Source organism: Tupaia chinensis, unplaced genomic scaffold (genome assembly GCF_000334495.1).
Source record: "Tupaia chinensis unplaced genomic scaffold, TupChi_1.0 Scaffold000140_1, whole genome shotgun sequence".
Taxonomy (NCBI): domain Eukaryota; kingdom Metazoa; phylum Chordata; class Mammalia; order Scandentia; family Tupaiidae; genus Tupaia; species Tupaia belangeri.
Window position 1 is genome coordinate 8,477,407 of NW_006159610.1, and position 12,744 is coordinate 8,490,150.

Genomic DNA, 12,744 nt, shown 5'->3' on the forward strand with positions numbered 1-12,744 from the left:
GCTGACTTTATTGTACATAGTCAGTCCTGCCCAACTCCTCTCTCTGTGGGGCCACATGTAGGCTGTGGCCATGACCCAGATATCTGGGCTACAAAGGCGGTGGTGGCTTGCTTTTCTCTCTGGCAGTGCCCATGTCCCTTCAAAAATTATCTAGAGTTATTTCTGGTTTAATGCTTTATTATAAAAATAAATTAATTAATTCTGTTAGTTTTACATCATTTTAGTCTTGACTTCTTTTAATAACTGAGCTTATGAGATATATTTAATAAGTTAATTACCAATTTAAAAAAAACTCAAAAAAACATTCTAATATATTTATTTGAATTGAAAATGAAGTCAGGTTTTTTTCTCAAAGTGCATCTGACCAAATGACTGATTTGACAATGAGTATTAGCATTACTAATTAGCATTCATGACTAACAGGAGATTTTCTTACCTTTTTTTTTTTTTTTTTTTTATTATATTTACTTTCATAAGTGAGAGTAAGAGTGAGAGAGAGAAAAATAGAGAGAGAGAGAATGAGATAGCTAGCACCCCAAGCAGGGTCTTGAAGCGGCAGACCACTCCCAGCCTCAGCTTAGACCACTTCCAGATCATGGGCATGTGCATGAACTGGAAATCTCCCCCAGAGGATTGGAGAGTATCACAGTTTTACTGCTGTGCCACCTTCTGCCCTCCAAAGATGTTTTCTACACATTGAATAAGCTATACCTGCGGCTCCAAATATTGGCAAATATATATATAAAGTATATGATGAGATAAAAGCATTTTATCAGGGCCAGCAGGTGGCATGGAGGTTGAGTCTTTGTGGTTTAAATCACAGACTCAGGGGCTTGAAAATCACATCAGGCATGTGTGCCCAAAATCCTGAGAGAAGAATGGAGAGGGGTTTGTGGTGTGGTCATCTCTTCCCCGCTCCCCAGGGCTGTGATTTCTTACTTTCTCTCTTTATCTTTCTTTCTCTGTATCTCTAGTGAGCACATGAACCCTATGGCAAAAAACTGAAAAAAATATAATCAAAAATATTTTTGTATCGGGACCAGCAGATAGCATAATGGTTATGTCTCTGGACTCCCATCTAGTTGAATACAGTTCAAGTCCTGTACCCAGTGACTTAAAACTCACACTGGGAGTGCGCATGTGCCCAAGGTCCTGGGAGGAGAATGGAGGAGAAGGGATTGTGGTGGCCATTCCCCCTGGGAGTGGAGGGTGATTTCTCATTCTCTTTCTCTCTGTCTCTCTCTGACAAGTGCATGCACCCTTATAGCAAAAATCTCTCTAAAAAAAAATTGTATCTGGGACCAGCAGATGGCGTCATGGTTACATTGCTGGACTCCTATGTAGTCAACCGTAATTTGAACCCGGGACCTGGCAGTTTAAAACTCACGCTGGGCATGTGTGTGTGTGCGCGTGTGCGCGTGTGCGCGTGTGTGTGTATTCGGAACATCTTGAGAGGAGAATAGAGGTGAAGGGATTGTGGTTGTGGCTATTTTGCCTGGGGGATGATTTCTCACTTTCTGTCTCTCTGTCCCTTTGTCTCCCCGGTGAGCACATGCACTCTATAGCAAAAGTCTCTCTAAAAAAATGTATTTTGTATGAAAATTAATATTTTCATTTTGCTAGACAGTCAAAGGCTATTTAAGGTAAAACAAGGTCCTTTTAAATAAAAAACCAAAAAACCACAGATTTGGCAAATATTGGTATTGACTCTTTGGTATATTCTCCAGACGTCATAAAAGTAAATGACTATGCTGGCTGAATTATAAATTCTTTTAAAAATCAGGTTGAAAACAACTCTTTGTTCTTGGAAAAATGGAAAGAACTAGTTAAGTTGTCATCTAATAGATAATTACAAATCATTTTTCTGACAGATAATAATTTTTGGCATATATCTAGGAGGAATTTCAGGAACTGGGTGATACTGTCATGTGCTGCCACATGGATGAACCTTGAGGGCACAAGTGAAATAAGCCAGTTATAAAAAAGCAAATGCTCTTGATTCCACATACGAAGTATCGAGCACAGTCAGACTCTTAGAAATGGAAGGTGGAATGGTGGATACCGGGAGTTGGAAGGGAGGGAGCAAGGGTGGTTTTTGTTCCATGAATACAGACTTTCAGTTTTGCAACATGAAAAAGTTCTAGAAACCTGTTGCTTATCAATGTATGTATCGTTAACACTATTGTAACTTAAAAATGAGTAATTTGGTAAATTTCATTTTTTTTTTACTACAAATAAAAATAAGAATTGTATGAACAAATCTCAGTGCCCATATACTTTTTTTAAAAAGATTTTTGCCATATGGCCAGAGAGAGATAGACAGTGAGAGCAAAAGTAAGAAATCACACCCACAGGGATAGCCACACCATAACCTCTTCTCCATTCTTCTGGGATTTTGGGTGCACTAGTACACATGGCTGGCATGAGTTTCAAGCCACCAGGTCTGGACTTAAACTGTGGTCAGCCAAATGGGAATCCAGCACCTTAACTACTGTGCCACCTGCTGGCCCCAAGAGCACACATACGTTTAAATGAAAATAAGAATAGAATTGATTCTGTCTCAAGGAATAAATAATAGTCATATATGAATACATTAGATGGGGAAAATGTAATCTGTCAAGGCCTGTATTTAATTTTTTTTTTTTGCTTATAAACATTCATCAAAATTTATGATGAATTTATATTTTGTCATTGGGAAGGTCATGATGTATTTTTCTGTGCAAAAATGTGTCATGACTTTCCTGATGACCCAATATTTAAGGGTATTTAAGTCATCTGGTAATTTATACACAAAAATTATAATTTACAAATATTTTGTTCCAGAGAAATAAGATAAGTGATCAGTAAAGACTTTTGAGCATAAAATTATGTTAAGATAAAACTTTGTGAGCTGAATAGAATGTAACTTCAAGGAGAAAAACAAGTGATGTAAACTTTTCCACTATTAAGGAAATTTTACTCATACATATATACATATTTTTATTGCCAGAGGATATGTTGTCCTAGCCAGAGAGAGAGAGAAAGAGAAAGCATCTTTCCAGTGAGGCATGGTCATGGTACCATCCTTTTCCCTTTCTCTCCATCCCATCAGAATTTTGGGCATGTACGTACACTTGCCTGGTATGTTTTTCAAGCCACTGGGGCTGGGACTCAGACTGATCAGTCATATGAGATCCGGCTCCCTATGCACTGAGCTTAACTGCTGCACTGTGCGGCTGGCTATTTCATGTATTTTTGCAACAAATGATGGCCATAAAATATTTCATTGGCCATTGAAAAACAGAATAATAGTTTAATTTTATTTTTAAATTAATTTATTTTTTAAGGAAGTATTTTATTTAACTTTATGTATTTATTTATTTTAATTTGACCAGAGAGGGACAGAAAGAGAGTGAGAGAAAGTGAGAAAACAAACTGCCAGGTTCAGGACTTGACCACCGTCAGTCATGTGGGAATCCATTGTCCTTAACCACTACGCCACTTGCTGACCCCAGTAGTTTCATTTTAAAATTTGATATTGGTAATAACATTGGAAATGACATCATTTGGCATGCTATACATTTCTGATGAAAAATAATTTTACATGTCAAAAATGTGCAAGAGAGCACATGGTTTTGCAAATTCTTTTAGGTGGCTTATGAGCAAAGAGTTTGAAGACTTTTGGTATTACAATTTACACTAACATTTTCTACGGTATTTCGACAAGTGCTAATGGGAGAATTAAGGCAATTGTCCAGGATTAATTACAATTTCCCATGATCTCTTTTGTGAGGATGGAGGAAAAAGTTTTATACCTTTCACTTATCTAGATAATTGACTCATTTTTATTTGTATGTATGTAGATATTTAGGTAGTTTTAATCTAAATTATGGATAGAGGAAAGCAAAGCTCTCTTTTGGTGGCACGTACTACTACAAATGACTTTTATTCTTCCGTATTGTTTTTATTACCCTCTTTTCATATGTCTATTATATATCATGTAATGCAAAGAAGTGAATAAGAGAGAAATAAAACTTAGCAATATATGAAAATTATTTTTCATCATATTATTTAAATAGTTTCCCTCATATCAAACAGTTAAAAATATTAATTTTTTGTGAGTTTTTTTTTTGAGAGGTTTTCGCTACAGGGCGCGTGCGCTCGCCAGACAGATGGAGAGAGACAGAAAGCGAGAAATCACCCCCCAGAGGGGATGGTCACGCCGCAATCCCTTCTCCTCCATTCTCCTCTCGGGATCTTGGGCACACACACACACACACACACACACGCCCGGCGTGAGTTTTAAGCTACCGGGTCCAGGACGCGAACTGCGGTTGACTATGTGGGCATCCAGAGACATAGCCATTATGCTAACTGCTGGTTTCCAATTTTTTGTGAAATTTTATGAAAGGATTTAACAGCATGTGACTATCATATGAAAACACATTATCAGAGGATCTCTGTGTCCTCCTAGTGTTTTATTTCCTGGACTTCGTTGGCCCCTTATTTCAAGCCTTACAGCCCTGTAAATCCATTTGTCCTTTACCTTTTATGTTACAGTTGTCTGAAATACTGCATTAAGCCCCCCAAAATGTGTCATGCCTTTTCCAGTGACCCACTAATTTCCTGTCAGCCTGAAGAACTTCCAGTGCTCCTCTTTGAGTAGGTCTGCTGGTGATGGATTTTCTTATTATTCCTTCATGAGAAAATGTTTTTATTGCACTGTCATTCCTAAAGGATAGTTTCATTGAATTTAGGATTCTGAGATGATAGTTCTTTTCTTTTTCTCTGTAAAGGTGTTCTGCTGCCTCATGTTCTCCATGGTTTCCTAGGTAAAATCAGTAGTCATTCACATAGCTGTTTTGCTTTATTATGTAATGTGCCGTTTTCCCTCGTGGCTGCTTTCAACATAAAAAACGAAACCAACCAACTGAACAAAAGCCAAACCAAAAATCCTTTCGTGTTCTGAAATCGATTATGATGTGTCTGGCCATGATTTTCTTTGCACTTATCATGTTTGGGATTCCCTGTGCTTCTTTAATCTGTAAACTCAGGCCTTTCATCAAGTTAGGGAAGTTTTGGAAATCCAGTGAAATGAAAGTTAGATTATTTGGTAAGGTTACAGTTATATTCCTCCTCCCTGTTTTTCATGATCTTCATTTTGCTGTTGAGCTCATCAGTGACATTTCATATGTTTCTATGTCCTAAAATTTACATTTGATTATTGTTGTTCCTCTTATTTTACAGATAGCTTCTGTATTTCTATTTACTTAAGGAGCATTTACTTTTCTCTCTTTAACATGTTTATTTAATATTTTCAACATCTGGGTTATTTGAGACAGTGGATCTCTTGGTTTTCTTTTTCCTTGAGAATTGTTCACAGTTTCTTGGTTCTTTATATGTTGAGTATATTTGGATTGTATGTTAGACAGTTTGGATATTGTGAGTTTCTGGTGCTTGTGAACATTCTCTGGAGAGTGCTAGTTTTTGTTAGGACCCCCCCCCCCCATAGAGGCGCGTGTACTTGCCAGAGAGAGAGACTAAGGGAGAGGGAGAGGAGAAAGCATCCCCCAGGGGGAGTGGTTACTCCACAGCCCTTTCTCCTCCATCTCTGTCTTTTTGAAATTTCACACATGTGCGCGCGTGCACTGGCATGTTTCTCAAGCCACTGGGTCCAGAACCCAAGCTATGGGATGAGCCATGGCATCCGGCTGCCTTAACTACCATGCTGTGGGGTTGGCCCAGAGTTGTATTAATTTTAGCAGGCAATTACTTTGTCTAGATTCAGATAGTTCTCTGTCACAGTACTAAATGTAAGAGTTAAAACTAAAAAATTCTATAAGAAAATGTGTAAGAATTATGACATTGGGTTAGGCGATTTTTTTCTTGGCTAGAACAGGAAAGCTCAAATTGTAAGAGAAAAGTTGTACTTAATTAAAATTTAAAAACTTCTGATCTTTGAAATATACTGTTAAGAAAACGAACAGACTAGCCACAACTAGGAGAAAATATTCACAAAACATATTTGATGAAAGACCTAGTGTCTACACTATATGTAAAGAACTCTTGCTATTAGGGTCAGCAGTTGGTGTAATGGGTATGTTGCTGGACTCCCTTGTAGTCGACTGTGGTTCAAGTCCTGGACCTGGTGGCTTAAACTCACGCCAAGCTTGTGTGTGTGCGTGCCCAAGATCTTGAGAGTAGGAGAATGGAGGTGAAGGGATTGTGGCATGGCCATGCCCCTTTGGGGGTGATTTCTCTCTTTCTGTCTCTCTCTCTCTCTGTCTTTCTTGCGAGCTTACGTGCCCTATGGCAAAAACCTCTCCAAAACCAAACCAAAACAAAAAACCCTCTTACTATTAAAAAATAGGAAGACAACCCACTTAAAACACTGGCAAAAGATGTGAACAGATACTTCACCAAAAAATAGATACAGATGGAAAGTAAACACATGAAAAGATGTTTAACATCATAGGTTATCAGAGAAATGTAAATTAAAGCCAAAAAACTGAGTAGAACAGTCAAAATTATAAACAGACAATAAAAAGTATTGGTACAAATGTGGAGCTAATGTAATTGGAAACTGGCATAGTTACTTTGGAAAAAGATTTGTAGATTATTACAAAGTTCAACATATGGTTACCAAGAGGCTGAACAATTCTACTCTACCCCAGAAATGAAAAAAAAAAAGTTTGCAGAAAGACCTGTACCCACATGTTTATAGAACTTTAATTTATAATAGTCCGAACTGAGAAACATCTCAAATGCCCATCAACTGTTAAGTAAATTGTACCTATGTACAATGAAATACTGCGAAATAATACAAATGAGTAAATTAGTGATATATACAAAAACATAAATAAATCTCAAAAGTGTTATGCTAAGTAAGGAAAGCTAGACATAGGGGATACTTGTATGAATCCATTTATATGGCTTTCTAGAAAAAACAAAACCATAGGGACTGGAAACTGTAGGGGAGAGATTAGTGGTAGCTAATAGCTAGTGATGAGTAGAGGGGATTGACCACAAGGGGCATGAAGGGAATGTTTTGTGTAATGACAATGTTTTAAAATTATGTTAATGCTTATACAACTGCATGCTTGTCAGAGCTCACCGAACTGGATACCTGAAACAGCTGAATTTTAGGGTATGTAAATGATAAATATGAGTTTTAAAAATAAACATGAGTTTTAAAAAGAAGGTATTATTTTTATAACTTTTTCAATGAATGCTTGCTTTACTTTTTTCTTTTTACAATTTAGATTTTGCTCTGTAAAAAAATGATACAGATGTTGGGACCAGCAGATGGTGTAGTGGTTATGTCGTTGGATTCCCACATGGCTGATTGCTTTTTGAGTCCTGGATTGGGTAACTTGAAACTCACTCTGGGCACGTATGTACCAAAATCCCAAGAGGAGAATGGAGGAAAAGGGATTGTGGTGTGGCCATTCTCTCCCGGGGGGGTGTGATTTCTCTCTTTCCATCTCTTTCTCTCCAGTGAGCACATGCACCCTATAACAAAAATCTCTCTTAACAAAAACATTTAATTAAAAAACAAAAAGATACAGATATAGCTAATCCACCATCTTTTTTTACCTTCTCTGTCACTTTCCCCCTTTCCAGAGATAACCATTGTTCTAAAACTGGCATATATCATTCTTATGTGTGCTTTTTAAATTTTATTACATATGTATGTATCCATACCATCATACATACAACTGTATTTTGTTCAAAAACTGTATATATGGTATTGTTCTGTACATCTATTTTGTAGCTTGTTTTAATCACTTGAAATTGTGTTTTCCTGATTTAAACACGTTAATACATATAAATCTAGTTCATCCATTTTAATTTATGTAGAATATCACACTATATGAATACATTACAGCTATTTAACCATGTTTACACTAAGGGGACAGTTGTTTCCATTTTCTTTTTTTTTGGGAGAGGTTTTTGCTATAGGGCGCGTGCGCTCGCCAGAAAGACAGAGAGAGACAGAGAGATAGAAAGCGAGAAATCACCCCCCAGGGGTTATGGCCACGCTGCAGGCCCTTCTCCTCCTTACTCCTCTTGGGATCTTGGGCACGCACACACACCCAGTGTGAGTTCAAGCCACCAGGTCTGGGACTCGAACCGTGGTCTACTACATGGGAGTCCAGTGACAGCCATTACACTAACTGCTGGTCCCCAGTTGTTTCCATTTTCTATCTTTTGTTATCAGAAAGTATGATTCAATGGACATCCTTCTACACGTTCCCTTTAGCATGTATAAGAGTCTCTTTAGGTGCCAGAAGGTGGCACATTGGTAAAACAAGACACTGCAGAGCCGACCCACATGGGAACATTCCGGGGTTGCATGTGGAGACTTTCCTGAGTATGCTGGGCATGCAACGTGTCCATGATCATGATCCAGGGCTGGCTGAGGCTGGGGACAGATCATGGTATCAAGACCTTGTTGGAGGTGCTGTCTGAATTTCTCTGTTTCTTTCATTAAAGAAAGAAAGAATTTATTTTTAATAATTATTTAATTTTATTTATTATTATTATTTTTTAATTTGACCAGAGAGAAACAAAGAGAGAGAGAGAGAGAGAGAGAGCGAGCAAGTGAGAAAGCCAATCCAGGACTCAAACTGTGGTCAGCCATGTGGGAGCCCAGCGTCTCAACCACCCTGCCACCTGCTAATCCCAAGAAAGAAATTTTTTTAAAAAAGGTATGTTTAGGTGAAGAACCTAGAAATGTTATCACTGGTTTGAAGGGTATGTTTATCATTTTTATTAGGCATCACTACATTGACCTTATAAATAGTTGTACCAATTTATATCCCACCAGAAGTGTATGTTTCTGTTTTTCTACATTTAATATTTCATTTAATCAGATTTGGTAAGCTTGGGGAGAAATAATCCCTAGCATGCATATTCTGGATGACTAGTAAGATTGTGCATCACTGACTTCATTAATACCCTCTCCCTTTTTCTCACACCAAGCTGTTCTTTCTCCCATGTTTTTCATCTTAGTAAATGATTCCACTATTTTTCTTGTGTTCCAGCTGGAAATGTGTCATCTCCAAGTTTTGAGCCGTACTTCTCCACCTCATCATTCTTGTCCTCTTTGCCTTTATTTCTTGCCCACAACATTTTACTGACCTCCTAGCTAGTCTCCTTCCAGTAGATACCCCCTTCCATTTGATTCTTCTCATTGTAGAAAGAGTTATTGTTCTGAAAAACAAATCTGATTCTCTTTGGTGCTGACATCCTCCATTGCCCACGCGCTTTGCCATGGCTTACAAATTTTATTACCACCTGGTCTCTGCACCTATAGTCTCCCATTTCTCCACTTCCTTTCTCAAAACTCTCACTCCAGGTTTTTGTGTGTTTGTTTTTAAGCAAAAAAGTAATTTACTTCTTTCTTTTCCTTCCTTCCTTCCTTCCCTTCCTTCCCTTCCTTCTTTCTTTCCTCCTCTCCTTTCCTTTCCTTTCTTTTCTTTTCCTTTCCTTTCCTTTCCTTCCTTCTCTTTCTTTTCTTTTCTTTTTTTTCCTTTTAGCTTGAAAGAAAGAAAGAATTTACCCAACTTGAAATACATTTTAGACCAGTCCAGTTGAGAATACTATATACATTATCATCAACAAGTAATAAACCATCTCTGTGTCCCACAAATTCGTAACTCTCTATTTTCCCCTCTAATTTCCTTCCCTATACTCTTCCCCTCTCCCACCCTCCTCCACAGTCTCCAGTGTCCATAACTATTTTCAATGCTCTTATGCTTTTCAGCCTTTCAGTCTCTCCCATAAAGTGTGGATAGGCAGTATATGTTAAGTGCAGACATACAGTGTCTCTCTTGAATATCCTGACTTGCTTCACTCAGCAGTAAATCTTCTGTATTTGTCCACTATCTATCAAATGCTAGGGTCTTGTTTTTTATGGCATAATAATATTCCATGGAATATATGTGCCACATTTTTTCAATCCATTCATCTGTTTGTGGACATTTGGGTTGGTTCCATGTCTTAGCAATTGTGAAAAATGCTGCAATAAACATAGATGTGCAAGCACTTTTCTGACTTAGCATTCTCCTGTCCTTTAGGTAGATATTCAGGAGTGGAATTGCTGGATCAAATGGTAGTTCTATTTGTGTTTGTGTATTTTTGAGGATGTTTTCTGAAATAAATATCAATCTTAATTCCATCATGGTCAGAGAAGATGCTATGCAAACTATGCAAAGACATAGTTTCTATGCCTTTGAATGTCTAAAGGCTTGATTTGTGTCCTATCATATAGTCAATCTTTGAAAAGGTTCCATGCCAGAGGTGAGAAAAATGTATATTTTGTGGTTTTAGGGTAGAAAGTTCTATAGATGTCTATCAAGTCCATTTGATTTATGGCCCATTTAGGTCCTGTATCTGTTGGCATATTCTCTGTCTAGAAGATCTGTCTAAAGGAGATAATAGGGGGTTGAGATCTCCAATGATTATAGTGTTGCAACCTATCTCTCCTTTTACATCTAGCAGTAAATTTCAATCAGCACACCTTGTCATCAATGCCGAACAAAAAATTCCAGACAGAAAATGTAGTAGTAGGTGGTCTTTCCTGTCCTACCAAATGACTCACGACTAACCCTCCTCCTCCAGAGGACCCATTAGTGGCACTGGACACAGTTGCAGTCAAACCCCAGCATTACTTTGCATGACAATTTGAATTTAGGAAAGAAAATAAAAAGCATTTGTCTAGCCCATGGTCCTGAATGTTTGACCCTAAAGCTTACTTTTGCTCCTTTTTTTTTTTTTTTTTTTTTTTTTTTTTTAAATCCTCTCAGAAAGTCTTTGTCTCTTGATCAGAGAATTTAATTAATTAACATTCAATGTTATTGATATTTCCAGACTTGTTCCTATCATTAAATTAGCCATTTTTAAAAAGGAAATGAGAAAGCAAGCCACCAGATTCAGGACTCGAACCCCGGTCGGCCATGTGGGAGTGTCCATGCCACCTGCTGGTCCCAAATTAGCCATTTTCTTAGTTGTTTTTTGTTTTCCTGTTTTTGTCTGTCTGACTTTAGTTTTCCTGGTATAGTACTCCCTTCAGAACTTCTTAAAGAGCTAGCCTGGAGCTGGTAAATTCTTTCAGGCTTTGTTTACCAGAAAATGCTTTTTATTTTTTCCTTCTATATGAAGGATAATCTTTTTTTTGAGAGTTTTTTTTATGTTTTTTGTTTGTTTGTTTGTATGTTTTTTGCTATAGGGCACGTGCATTCACCAGAAAGACAGAGAAGAGACAGAGAGACAGAAACTGAGAAATCACCACTCCACTCCCTCCCCTTAGGGGATGGCCACACCACAATCCCTTCTCCTCCATTCTCTTCTCGGGATCTTGGGCACACACGGACACCTGATGTGAGTTTAAACCACCGTGTGGTGCCTTTTGGTGTTCAAGGGGGCGTTTGTGGCTGTAGCTGAAATCAGCACAATAAAGCAAGTGAGTTCAAGGTTGGAATCATGTTATGACAATGGCTACATGGCTTAGAGGCCTGAAACTTTGGAAACTTGCAATGGTTTCAGTTTACTTGTAGTGTTCTTAGGAGTTCTTGGGAACTGATGTCCTTGGCTCACTTAATTTCAATTTTGGCTTTTATCCAGCCAAAATTGTATTATAGATTGAAGCAGGGCAGTAGTATTATGAGGCAAAATGAAGGACAGAGTCAAGAAATATTTAAGCTGTAACTTGGAGAGGAGCTTGTTATTGATTATAAGAAAGAGAAAAAAAAAGAGTTGTCTGCCTTCAAGACAAGGTAACTAGTGATATTAGTCAGAAAATACAGGATAAGGAGGAAGTTTGTCAAGAGATTAGTTTTACATACTTTGAATTTGAGATGCTAATATCACAGTTAGCCTGGGGATGTTCAATGTTATGTATTTCTGGAATGCCGCAAAGAGGCATGAGTGCAAGATTTGGATTCCATAGTGTGATAGCTAACTTTTTTTTTTTTTGGAGAGATTTTCACTGTAGGGCGCGTGCGCTCGCCAGACAGACAGAGAGAGACATAGAGACAGAAAGCGAGAAATCACCCCCCAGGGGGGATGGTCACGCCGCAATCCCTTCTCCTCCATTCTCCTCTCGGGATCTTGGGCACGCACGCACACGTGCCTGGCGTGAGTTTTAAGCCACCGGGTCCAGGACACGAACCACGGTCGACTACGTGGGAGTCCAGCGACATAGCCATTATGCTAACTGCTGGTTCCCGCATCTCATTTAGTTTTGAAACTAAGCATTCTGAATTGTTTATTTGACATTTCCATGAGTTCCATAGTATTGCCTATTGATGACGAGGAATTGATGTTTTCTCTTGGGGGAGAGATATCCTCTTGGTTTCTCATATTTCTTGTGCCTCTGTGATGGTTTCTAGTCATCAGGTGGTTATACGTTTCTTCCTAAATTCTTCAAGTTAATTCTGAATGTTCACAGGTGAGCAGAAGGTGATTGGCGATCTCTGCTGTTCTACCTCCCTGATGCTCACCTACCTACCTGCACTGTTGTCTCTAGACTTGGATAATTCAAAGTCCTCCCAGTTTCTAGAGAACAGGTACACCTGGGACTGAGCTGCCAAACTTCAATTGAGGAAAAGAGCACGTTTGAGAAAATTGTGAAGTCTGAGAATTCAGAGGAGTGTGGCAGGGGATGAGCCACGGTTTCTCTGCAGCTCAGTCTCTCTGTCACTTAGTGTAGCCAGGCCCATCATTGGGGCTGATGTCCTGATGGTGCAGGAAGTAGGGAAA

The 12,744-nt window shown here is 38.4% G+C and overlaps 1 protein-coding gene across 1 annotated transcript in view; it reads left to right on the forward strand.

Moving 5' to 3' along the window:
* The window catches only part of TMEM178B (transmembrane protein 178B), a 486,798-nt gene that overhangs the window by 5,329 nt on the left and 468,725 nt on the right, over positions 1-12,744 (forward strand). The window lies entirely within an intron of this gene.